Below are 11,353 nucleotides of genomic sequence, written 5' to 3'. Positions count from 1 at the left end.
TTTATAAAAGGGAAGGTCACTCTTTTAATATTTTCCTACTAGGCCTTGTTTTCACAGGCTGATTTACAGAAACGGGGCAGGAGTTATTTATCTGATATTCTCCTGCAAGTCCATGCCCTCACAGGTCGATCCACAGAATCGGGGGCAGGAGGACTTGTTATATATTTTTGCAAGATTATGCTTTTTATTTTTTAACACTATGATCTTTATTATTTCTTTCATTCAGTTTGGTTCAAGATTAGAGTGCTGCTCTTTTTCTTGGTCCTTCACATGTGTGGTTAGATCTTCAATTTTTGCTTCTTTTTTTTTTAGCGTAACCATACCAGGCTATAAATTTGCCTCTCAGCATAAGTTTTGCAGTGTCACCTAGTTTTGTTATGTTTTGTTCTCATTTTCTTTCATCTCAAGATATTTGCTGAATTCAATTGCAATTTCTTCTTTGAGTCACTGACTATCTAATAGTGTGTTATTTATTCTCCATATATTAATGAATTTTCCCTTTTTCTGTCCATTATTGATTTCCAGTATCATTCCTTATGATCACAGAAAGTGTTTTGTATAATTTTGATGTTTAAAAATGTAATGGGACTTGTCTTGTCCTCTCATTTGTTTGCTCTTGGAGAAGGATCCAAGAGCACATGAAAATAATTTATACCCTGCTGTTTGGGGGTGCAATGCTCTATAAATATCTGTTAAGTCTAGTTCATTTATCATATTATTCTAATTCTGTTTCTTTTTGTATCCTCTGTCCAGGTGTTCTATCCAACACTGAGAGTATTGTGTTGAAGTTTCTAGCTATTAGTGCACAGACAACCATACCTCTTTTTAGTTTTGCCATTGTGTGCCTCATGTATTTTGGGGAACTCAGATTAGGTGCATATATATTTAGTACAGTTATTTCTTCTTGGTAAGTTGTCCCTTTAATCAAAATATTAATGGACCTTTTTCATCCCTTATAAAAGACTTGCACTTAAAATCTATTTTTTCTGATATTAGTTTTGCTACTCCAGCTCTTTTTTTGGTTACTATTTGCATGGAATAACTTTTTACAAACCTTCACTTTTAACCTGGTGGTGTCCTTACATTTGAGGTGATTCTCTTGTAGACAACATGTAGATGGCTCATTTTTTTAAATCCATTCTATCAGTCTATACCCTTTGATTTGGGAATTCAAGCCATTAAAATTCAATGTTCTTACTGTAAAGACATTACTTACTTCATCTATTTTGTCCTTAGCATCTGATGTCATATTGTACTGTTGCCTTTCTTTTTACTCTTTAGTTTACTCCTAATAGGCTTCATTTCTACACTCTTCTCCAAGTCTTTCACCCTTGTTTTTTTTTTTTTTTTTTTCCTTTCAGACTGCAGTACTCCTTCTTATAATTCTCATCCTTTGGTAATATTGTCTATCAGGGTTTTTTGTCTGTGAGGACTGTGAACTAATACTCATTTTTGAAGGACAGTTTTCCAGATTGAGATTTCTCAGCTGGCAGTTTTTCTCTTTCAGTATCTTAAATACATCATACCCATTTTTTCTCATCTCTGTGGTTTCTTCTAAGAATTAAGCATTTAATCTTACCAAGGTCCCCTTGTACGTGATGCTTTTATTTTCTCTGTTGCTCTCAGAATCCTTTCTTAATCTGTGTTATTTTTCATTTTAAATAGGAGATTTCTCATGGTAGGCTATTCAGATTTTTTTTTTTTTTTTTGCAGGGGAGAGATGCATTCTTTGGTAGTGACATTTATGTATTTCATAATGGTTGGGAAGTTTTCCATCATTATATCTTCAAATATTCTTTCTCCTCCTTTTCCATTTTCTTCTCCTTCTGGGTCACTGATAATGTGATTGGTTGTGCATTATACATTGTCATTCACTTCCCTGAGAGCCTGTTCCATTTCTTTTCCATTATCTTCCATTCTCTTCTCTTTCTTTTATCCTTTCTTTCCAATTCAGATGTTTCATCTTCAAAATCACTAATTCTGTCTTCAAACAATTCAAATCTACCCTTAAGTTTCTCTAATGTACTTTTTTTTTTACTTACTGAGCTTTGAGTGAACCCAGGATTTTGTACGTGGGAAGCTGGTGCACAACCACTGAGCAATACCTGCTCCCACCTCTAATCTATTTTTAATCTCATCCAATGAGGCTTTCATTCCCCTAAGGTCTTTTATATGTCTTTTCAGGTTTTAAAATTGTTCTTTATGCTCACACAGTCTCGATCTTCTTAATATCTTTTATCTATTTAGTCATATATTCTTTCAATTGATTTAGGAGAATTTTATGATTATCATTGTCTTGAATCATTTATTTCTTCACGATATTTTTCCCCTTTTTGGCTGGGTCATTTCTTCCTGTTTCCTAGCATAGCAGGTTACATTTTGCAGATTCTAAGAATCTGAATATGTTGATGATTTACTCTGATGGACAATTCTCCATTTTGCCTATTGTTTTTATTTTTTCACAGCTCATCTTTGATATTTGGTTCAACTTATTCTAAGACTTTAAAATTGCCAAGCTTAGGGCAACAACCAACAAGATGGTGGCAGAGTAAGGAGCTCCTAGAGTCAGCTTCTGCTATAGGGCAGTTAGTAAACAGTCATAGCTATCTGGAGCTAGCTTAAGCACCTGTTGGGGAACTCCAGAAGACCAGAAGAACATCCTGTCACACCCTTGAAGGAATAGGAGGAGACTGCCCACATGCAGAGAAGATTCATAAGTAGGTTGCTCCAAACCACGGAGGCCAGTGCCCAGCCTCTACTGGAGGCATAAGCCACATTGGGAGCTATTCAGCAACAGGAATTGAAAACTCCACTTCCCAAAAATAGGGAAGGAAGAGACGGTTGGGCACCAGTTTTAGCTACTGATGAGTAAATTTAGCAGGCTCAAGTATAATCCTGAGAACAGCTGAAGTTTGAGACTGTCCAAGTCAGAAAGACGCTGGTAGCCACCATCTTAATTCCACACCTGGCATGAGGGGAAACAGGTGGACTGAAATCACTGTGCTGGTAGGTACCTGCATCTTTCCAGATCAAAATGCAGGTCTAGCCTAAGTCACAGCCCCACCTCTAGGAGGAAGGAAGCTGGGGGGACCTGCACCACCCTCTCTGGGAAATTATTGGCCAAGCCACAGAGACCAGTGATTGTCCTACTTTGGTAGTGCAAGTTGCCCCAGGAGCTATTCCGTGGCTGGAATTGGAAGCTTCATTTCCCAGAAACAGGGGAGGAGGAGACAGGGGCCATTGATTTTGGCTACTGATTAATAGACTCAGCCGGCTAAGGAATAACCCTAGGAACAGCTAGTGTGTGAATCTGTCCAAAAGAAGCCTGTAGCCACCAGTTTGACTCCGCTCCCAGCCTGGGAGGAAGCCAGGACTGAAAATCACAGTAACAGTAGGAACCGTTTTCTTTCACCCAGATCAGCCTGCAGCCCTAGCCTAGGCTTGAGCCCCACCTCTGACAGGGAGGAGGCCGATGTGCCCTGCACAATCCTACCTAGGTAACTACAGGTACCTTTGGCTGTCAGACTGAATAATTTGAAGTCTACTGGGGCAACTGCAGTCATGTTGGACCTGCACTGCATAAATGTTGCCCACACCTACAGCTCCATCCCTGCCCCAGGTAGGGAAGAAAGGGGCACAAAGCCTCATCAGTCTCTGGGCAACTACAGTCTAGGCCTGCACTACTTAGATTATTCCATACAGCTGTGACAATGTCTGCCCCTAGCAAAGGAGAAAGTTGGGAGAAGCTTTATTCTTCCCTGGGGCAATGAGGGCAGCTTGAGCCTCCACAGCTTATAGCACCAACTACATCCTTGGTTCCTACTGCATAACAGGCAAGGAGAAAGGGCAAGAAGCCCTTAAGTAAAGAAAAAATCTGCACCCAGAATAAATACAACTAGTAAGTCAGATGAAAAGACACCAAGAAAAAATTACAATCTACACCAAAAAAACAGAAAGATATGGCCCAGTTAAAGGAACAATATAAGCCTCCAGAAGACATAAAGGAGTTGAGACAACTAATCACAGATGTTCAAACAAATCTCCTTAATAAATTCAATGAGCTGGCTAAAGAGATTAAGGATATTAAGAAGACATTGGATGAGCACAAAGAAGAATTTGAAAGCATACATAGAAAAATAGCAGATCATATGGAAATGAAAGCCACAATAAATTAAATTTTATTTTATTTTTTTAAAGATTTATTTCTTTATTTCTCCCCCCCTCCCCCCGGTTGTCTGTTCTCTGTGTTTATTTGCTGTGTCTTCTCTTTTGTCTGCTTCTGTTGTTGTCAGCAGCATGGGAATTTGTGTTTTTTTTAGTTGCATCATCTTGTGTCAGCTTTCCGTGTGAGTGGCACCATTCTTAGGCAGACTGCACTTTCTTTTGCACTGGGCAGCTCTCCTTACGGGGCACACTCCTTGCGCGTGGGCCTCCCCTACGTGGGACGTCCCACGTGGCAGGCATTCCTTGCACACATCAGCACTGCACATGCACCAGCTCCACATGGGTCAAGGAGGCCCGGGGTTTGAACTGTGGACCTACCATGTGGTAGACGGATGCCCTAACCACTGGGCCAAGTCCACCGCCAATAAATTTAATTTTAAAGAAACAGTGGAATTATATAATAGCAAATTTGAGGAGAAAGAAGAAAGGATTGGTGAGTTTGAAGAAATGGCCTCTGAAAGTGCACATACAAAGGAACAGATGAAGAAAATAATTGAAAAAAATGAACAAAGTCTCAAGGAACTTAACGACAGCAAAAGTCATGCAAATATATGTGTCATGGGTGTCCTGGAAGAAGAGAAGGGAAAGGAGGCAGAAGGAATATGTGAAAAATTAATGGTTGAAAATTTCCCAACCCTAGTGAAGGACATAGATATCCATGTCCAAGAATCACACTGTACTCCCATCGGAAAAAATCCACAAGACACATACTAACCAGAATGTCAAATGTGAAAGACAAAGAGAGAATTCTGAGAACAGCAAAAGAAAAGAAATGCATAATACATAAGGGATACCCAATAAGATTAAGTGCTGACTTCTCACCAGAAACCATGGAAGCAAGAAGATAGTGGTCTGATATATTTAAGGTATTACAAGAGAAAAACTTCCAGCCAAGAAGCTTGTATCCAGAAAGATTGTCTTTCAAAAATAAGGATGGAATTAGAATATTCACAGATAAACAGAAACTGAGAGAATGTGTAAGCAAGAGACCAGATTTACAGGAAATGCTAAAGCGTGTGTCAGAGCCTGAAAAGAAAAGACAGGAGAGAATAGCCTGAAAGAGAGTCTAAAAATGAAGATTATATCAGTAAAAGTAATCAAAAATGTGAAAAGAGTGGGGAAAATAAAATATGACAGATAAAACTCAAATAGGGATAAACTTATCCCACAATGTAAAGCACTTGTATTCAGAAAACTGCAACTCAATGTTAAAAGAAATCAGAAAAGGTCTAAATTTCTGGAAGAACTTTCCATGCTCATGGATTGGAAGACTAAATAACATAAAAAACATGAATTCTACTCAAATTGACATACAGATTCAATGTAATCCTGATAAAAATTCCACCAGCATTTTTTTAATTTGAAAACGTGATTATCAAGTTTATTTGGGATAGTAAGGAATCCTGAATATCCAGAAACATCGTAAAAAGGAAAAGTGAACTCACATCTCTTACTCTCAATTATATTACCTAGGTATAGTTGTAAAAACTGTGTGGTACTGGCATAAAGACACCCACATACAGCAATGGAACCAAATTGGTGGTTCAGAAACAGACCCTCACATGTATGGTCAGATGATTTTTGACTAGCCTTTCAAACCCACACACTGCAGACAGAACAGTCCATTCAACAAATGGTGCTGAAAGAATTGGATATCTGTAGCTCACAGAAAACAGACAACCGGGGGAGGGGAATTAAATAAATAAAAAAATAAATCTTTAAAAAAAAAAAAAAAAGAGACCCATGGGAGTTATGGTCATGGCAGATGGGGTTAACTACCAGGTCAGATGGCCCCTCTTTGGAACTGGTGTTTATGTGTGATGAATCAGGACTCAGATGGGATCTCTCTTCATAAGACTTTCATGCTAATGTCCTGGAGTTGCAGTTAGTGTTGGGGTTTAAGATATATTTAGGGGATTTGAATCTCTGGACTGACAATGTGATAGCCAGGTCCTGAGCCTCAACAGACTCCAGCACCTACAATCTGATTTATTGGACTTACCACACTCAGCTAAGATGGAGTTGAAGAAGGACAACCACCACACCATGGAGCCGAGAGTGATTACAACTGAAAGGGGGAGGATTGCACCCAGCATCCATGTGGAATCTGAGCCTCCTCTTGACATAGAGGTGCAATGGACACAACCAATCCAATGTCCACATAGAAAAGGTGGCATTGGATTGAGAAAAGTGGACATGATGGATGATGGGTATGGGGAAAGGCAGGAAGAGATGAGAGGTGGAGGCGTCTTTGGGACATGGAGCTGCCCTGGATGGTGCTTCAGGGGCAATCACCGGACATTGTAAATCCTCACAGGGCCCACTGGATGGAATGGGGGCGAGTATGGGCCATGATGTGGACCATTGACCATGAGGTGCAGAGGTGCCCAAAGATGTACTTACCAAATGCAATGGATGTGTCATGATGATGGGAATGAGTGTTGCTGAGGGGTGAGAGGTGGGGTGGGGGTGGTGGGGTTGAATGGGACCTCATATATATATATTTTTAATGTAATATTATTACAAAGTCAATAAAAAAAAAAAAGAAAGTACAAAAAAAAAAAAAAGAATGAAAGAAAACCGCTATCTCACACCTTATCCAAAGTTAACTCAAAATGGACCAAAAACCTAAATATAAAAGCAAGAACCATAAAGCCTCTAGAAAAATTGAAAATATCTTCAAGCTCTGGTGATAGCTGGTAGATTCTTAAAGGAGATAAGAGAAGGACTGAGTGGACTACTGATGTTTAATGCATGTAGAAGTTTTAATTAGCTTTACTGTAAAAATGTGGAAATGTATAGAAGGGATGGTAACAAATAGTTAGAAATGGCTAGTTTATAAATGGGGGTGTGGCTGAAAATAGTTGTCTAAGGATTTAGCTTTACTGTAAAAATGTGGAAATGTATAGAATGGATGGTAACAAATAGTTAGAAATGGCTAGTTTATAAATGGGGGTGTGGCTGAAAATAGTTGTCTAAGGATATAAATGCCAATTAGCAGAATTCTAGAGAATAATCTAAGAACTGAATAGCACAGTAAACCAAGAGGTGTATGAGAATTGTGGTTGATTGTACAGATGCAAGAGTGTCCTTGGGGAACTAGAGCAAATGTACATCATTACTGCAGGGTGTTGGGAATGTGGAGAAACATAGGGAAAAATACAACTGGAGTGACCTATGGACTGTGCTTTACAGTAATAAGTTAATATGCTTGTATCTATGCCAAAGATGTACTGTGTTGATTAAGTATAGAGAATGTGTGCCAAATGTACACTATGGACATGGTAACAATCAAATGAAATTATTTTATCTGTAACAAATGTTTCACCACAGTTTGGTGTGTTGATAGATGGATGTTGTTTTGGAATTCTGCATATGTGCATGATTGTTTTATAAAGTTACAACTTCTGTCATGAAAAATATATTTAAAAAATAATAATAGGGTGGGTTGGGGAAGAATACACCAAGTGTAAGATAAGGACTATTATTAATAGTAAGATTTTGACCATATTCTTTCATAGTAACAAATGTCTCATGACAATGGAAGGTGTGGTGGAGGGTTGATGTATGTATGTATGAGACCTCTGTATAATGTTATGCATGTTTGCTTTGTAAGTCCACAATTTTACTATGCACATTTTGTTTATATATGTTAATATATAAATGATATAAGGATAATAATAATAATAGGGTAGGTTGGGGGAAAATAGTTTGCTAAGTAGTAGTATTTTGACAATGCTCTTTAATAATTAGTTTAAAATGTTTAACAACAATGCAAGATATTGGTGGTAGGGTGAGTTATGAGAATCCTGTATGATGCTATGTATGTTTGTTGTTTAAATTCACAACTAATACTATACACTTATTGTTTATGTATGTTTACATGTGAGTGATATACTTCAATAATTTTTTTTAACTAAAACAAAATCCCCAGCTTAAGTTATTAAAGTCAGCCCAGGGACTCACTAATGTGGCACAGATTTTTCTCCTAGGAGTTAGGGAACAGAAAGAACAAAAAGCAGTTTTTGCCCATGCAATTTTCAGACTGTCCAGATGGTGGTGTTTATTGACACACCCTTCCATGAAGGTGTTTCAATCTCTACTTTCCTGTTTTTTTTTTTCTGTGGCCTGAGCCAAGTTTCAAACTGAGTTTCAATGACCAAATTCACTGAAGAAAATTCCCTGACTCCCCTTCACTTTCCCCTTGTAACAGCTGACAGTGAGAAGATGTCTGATCCCCTCTCAATCAGCTGCAGTGAACTAGGGTTTTATACCAGCTTACTATCTTAGGGATGGGAATGTGAGTCTTTTCCATCTGTGGCGGTGGTTTGGTAATTAATGTTTGTTGTTTTAGGTGCTTTTATCTCTGTTCCTCACCCTCCTGTGGGTTGTGTAGCACTCTCCTGGTTTTCTGACCACCAAAGCATATCCCTTGGACTGCTTTTGACTCTTCTTCCATTGTTTTTGTGAGAAAGTGGAGCCCTGCTTGCATATCCCAATGCCATCTTCCCACAGTTCCTGAAATCACAGTTTAGATTTTAATTTAATTTAATTTAATTTAATTTTTTGTTCGAGTACGGGGCAAGGGATTGAACCCAGGACCTCTTATGTGGGAAGCCAATGTTCAACCACAAAGCCTAAGTGGTTCCCCTGAGTTGGTTGTTTCATTTATTTGCTTGTTATTTGGCCTTGACTTTAGGAGGCACTGGTAAGCAGGCACCCAATCGCTTGAGCCTCAATTGTCCTTCCACAAATTTTTAAAGTGATGTATTCTTATATGTAGCATCAACTTTTAAAATGTAATTCTCAAAGTTTATTTCCTTATATTTATATTCCTTAGATAATTGTGTGATAATAAATTGACAAAATGTATGTATTATGTATCAACTACTAATAAGTGCTAACCGGTATACAATTATTATCTCATAAAAACCTAAAAAAAAAAATCCATATTATGCCACTATTCCTACTATCTCCTTATAGAAAAGTAGGAATTGACTGTTGAAATGATTACTTAATTTGGCTATTACATTACTTTTTAAAAAAAAATTAATTTTATTGATACATATTAATAAAGCATACCATTTATCAAAAACACCCCAAAGTGGTATTTTGTGTAAACACATAATTGTGCATTCACCAATTCAATCATTATTAAACATTTTCATTATTTTGATAATAATAATAATAAACAAAAAAGAGACAAATAAGCAAGAAAATTCCTCACCTCTCAATTTCTCTTGCAGTGTCTTTAAAACTGCCAAGCTTAAATTTTCAAAATCAGGCCAGGGGCTCACTAGTGGGCATAGTTTTTCTTCCACTGTTTGGATACAGAGAGCATGATCTGTTTTGTCCATGCATTTTCCAGTCCAGCCAGGAGATGGTGCCAGTCAGCACACGTCTCTTCAGAAGTGTTTCAGTCTTGGCTTTTCCCGTGTTCCTGTGTTGAAACTTCAGATCAGAGATTCAAAGAGAGCTCTGCTGGCAAAATTCACCAAAGGAAAGCACCCCAATCTGCCCCCCAACCTTTCTTGAAACAACTGATAGGGAGGAAGAAGACTGTTGCCCTCTCAGTTCGTTGCAGGGGACAGGTGTTTTATTCCACTTAACAACTTAGGGGTGAGGAAGAAGAGACTTTCCCAGCTGCCACAAGAGCTTTGTAACTCATGTTTGTCATGTTTGTAACTCAGGTGTCTTTCTTTCTCTGTCCTCATCTTCCTGGGAATTGTAAAGCACTGTCCTGTTCTGCTGACTTCCAAAGCCAGATGGCTTTTGGCTCTTTCTCCATTATTTTATTTTTGTGAGAGCATTCAGCTTTTCCTGTTAGTCAATTGCTATCTTTCCACAATACCCCTATTACTTTACTTTTAAATACTGTGGATCTGAAATTGGGTTGTCAAGGAGATTTTTCAATATTCTTTTTGAGAAATAAGTTATTTGGTGGTATTTATTAGTATTGATTTGTAAAAATAATATATTATGTGAAATTAGACAAATATAACAACCATAAAATTTAGGGTAGAAAGTTGTTTTCACAAGATTACAGGAAATTTCATATGTGGTATATGTGCTACTCATAACATTAACCAGGCTTTTGTTTTTTGTTTTTTAACCAAAGAAATTTAATCTCTCAAAAAGATATTTTTTCTTCCAAAAAAATAAAATTAGCACAAATGCTAGGTATTATTTTCAAACTTTAGTAAATTTAAGTTTTAATGTATTGTTTAACACCAGTTGATGATAGGTGTTAAAAATTCTACCTGGAAGAATGTTTGTATCTTTGGAGAAGTGGCAGCAGGGAATGGGCAGCAGCTTCACTTGGGGATTTCTGAAGCCATGTTTGTGTAAGATGTAGATTTCTTCATAAAACAACCTGGGAATAAGACTGTAGATACAATATTAAAGAAGCTTGGTGAACTATACAAGAAGTATAAGTTTATGAAACTCAATCTTGCTCGAAAGAAAAGAAGTCTAAAAGGTCAGATTCCTGAAGTTATGCAGACTCTAGAAATTCTGAAATACACACAGAAGAAAAAAAATCAATTCATTGGAGGTCAGATGCTTACTGCAAGATAACTTATACTGCAAAGCTTTGGTTCCTCCTACTGCTAAAGTGTGTCTGTCATTGGGGGCTAATATAATATTTGAATATGATATTGATGAGGTGCAGGCATTGTTGGAAAAGAATTTATTAACTACCAGAAAGAACCTTGATTCTCTTGAGGAAGACCTTGACGTTGAGATTCATTTACTGCCACTGAAGTCAATATGACCAGGGTTTGTGATTGGGATGTAAAAAGGAGAAACAAAGATGATTCTAACAAGAACAAAGCACAATGATGGCAAGTAAAAATGTGGTTGGTTTTCAAACATATGTTGTTTTAAATAAACCAATATTATCCTTACAGATTGATGTAACTGATTTTGTTAACAGCAAGGATACCATTTATTGATTTTTAGAAACAAAATTATTTTAAAATATTTTATTTATTAAGCAAGTTAATTTCTTTTCCACATCTTTCAACAAATTAAACGCTGCTTTCATCATTTTTTTTCTGCCATCAGAAAACTCTTAGCTGAAATGGCTGAAAACTGTGAGGAATACTAGCTAAGCTGAATGCTGGGCATT

At 37.4% G+C, this 11,353-nt stretch overlaps 1 pseudogene; it reads left to right on the top strand.

Moving 5' to 3' along the window:
• The first annotated feature begins 10,461 nt into the window (after positions 1 to 10,461).
• On the top strand, positions 10,462 to 11,064 carry LOC101424208 (prefoldin subunit 3 pseudogene; annotated as a pseudogene).
• The last annotated feature ends 289 nt before the right edge of the window (positions 11,065 to 11,353 follow it).

This window comes from Dasypus novemcinctus, chromosome 12 (assembly GCF_030445035.2).
Source record: "Dasypus novemcinctus isolate mDasNov1 chromosome 12, mDasNov1.1.hap2, whole genome shotgun sequence".
NCBI lineage: Eukaryota > Metazoa > Chordata > Mammalia > Cingulata > Dasypodidae > Dasypus > Dasypus novemcinctus.
This window is presented reverse-complemented; position numbering and strand designations above follow the sequence as displayed.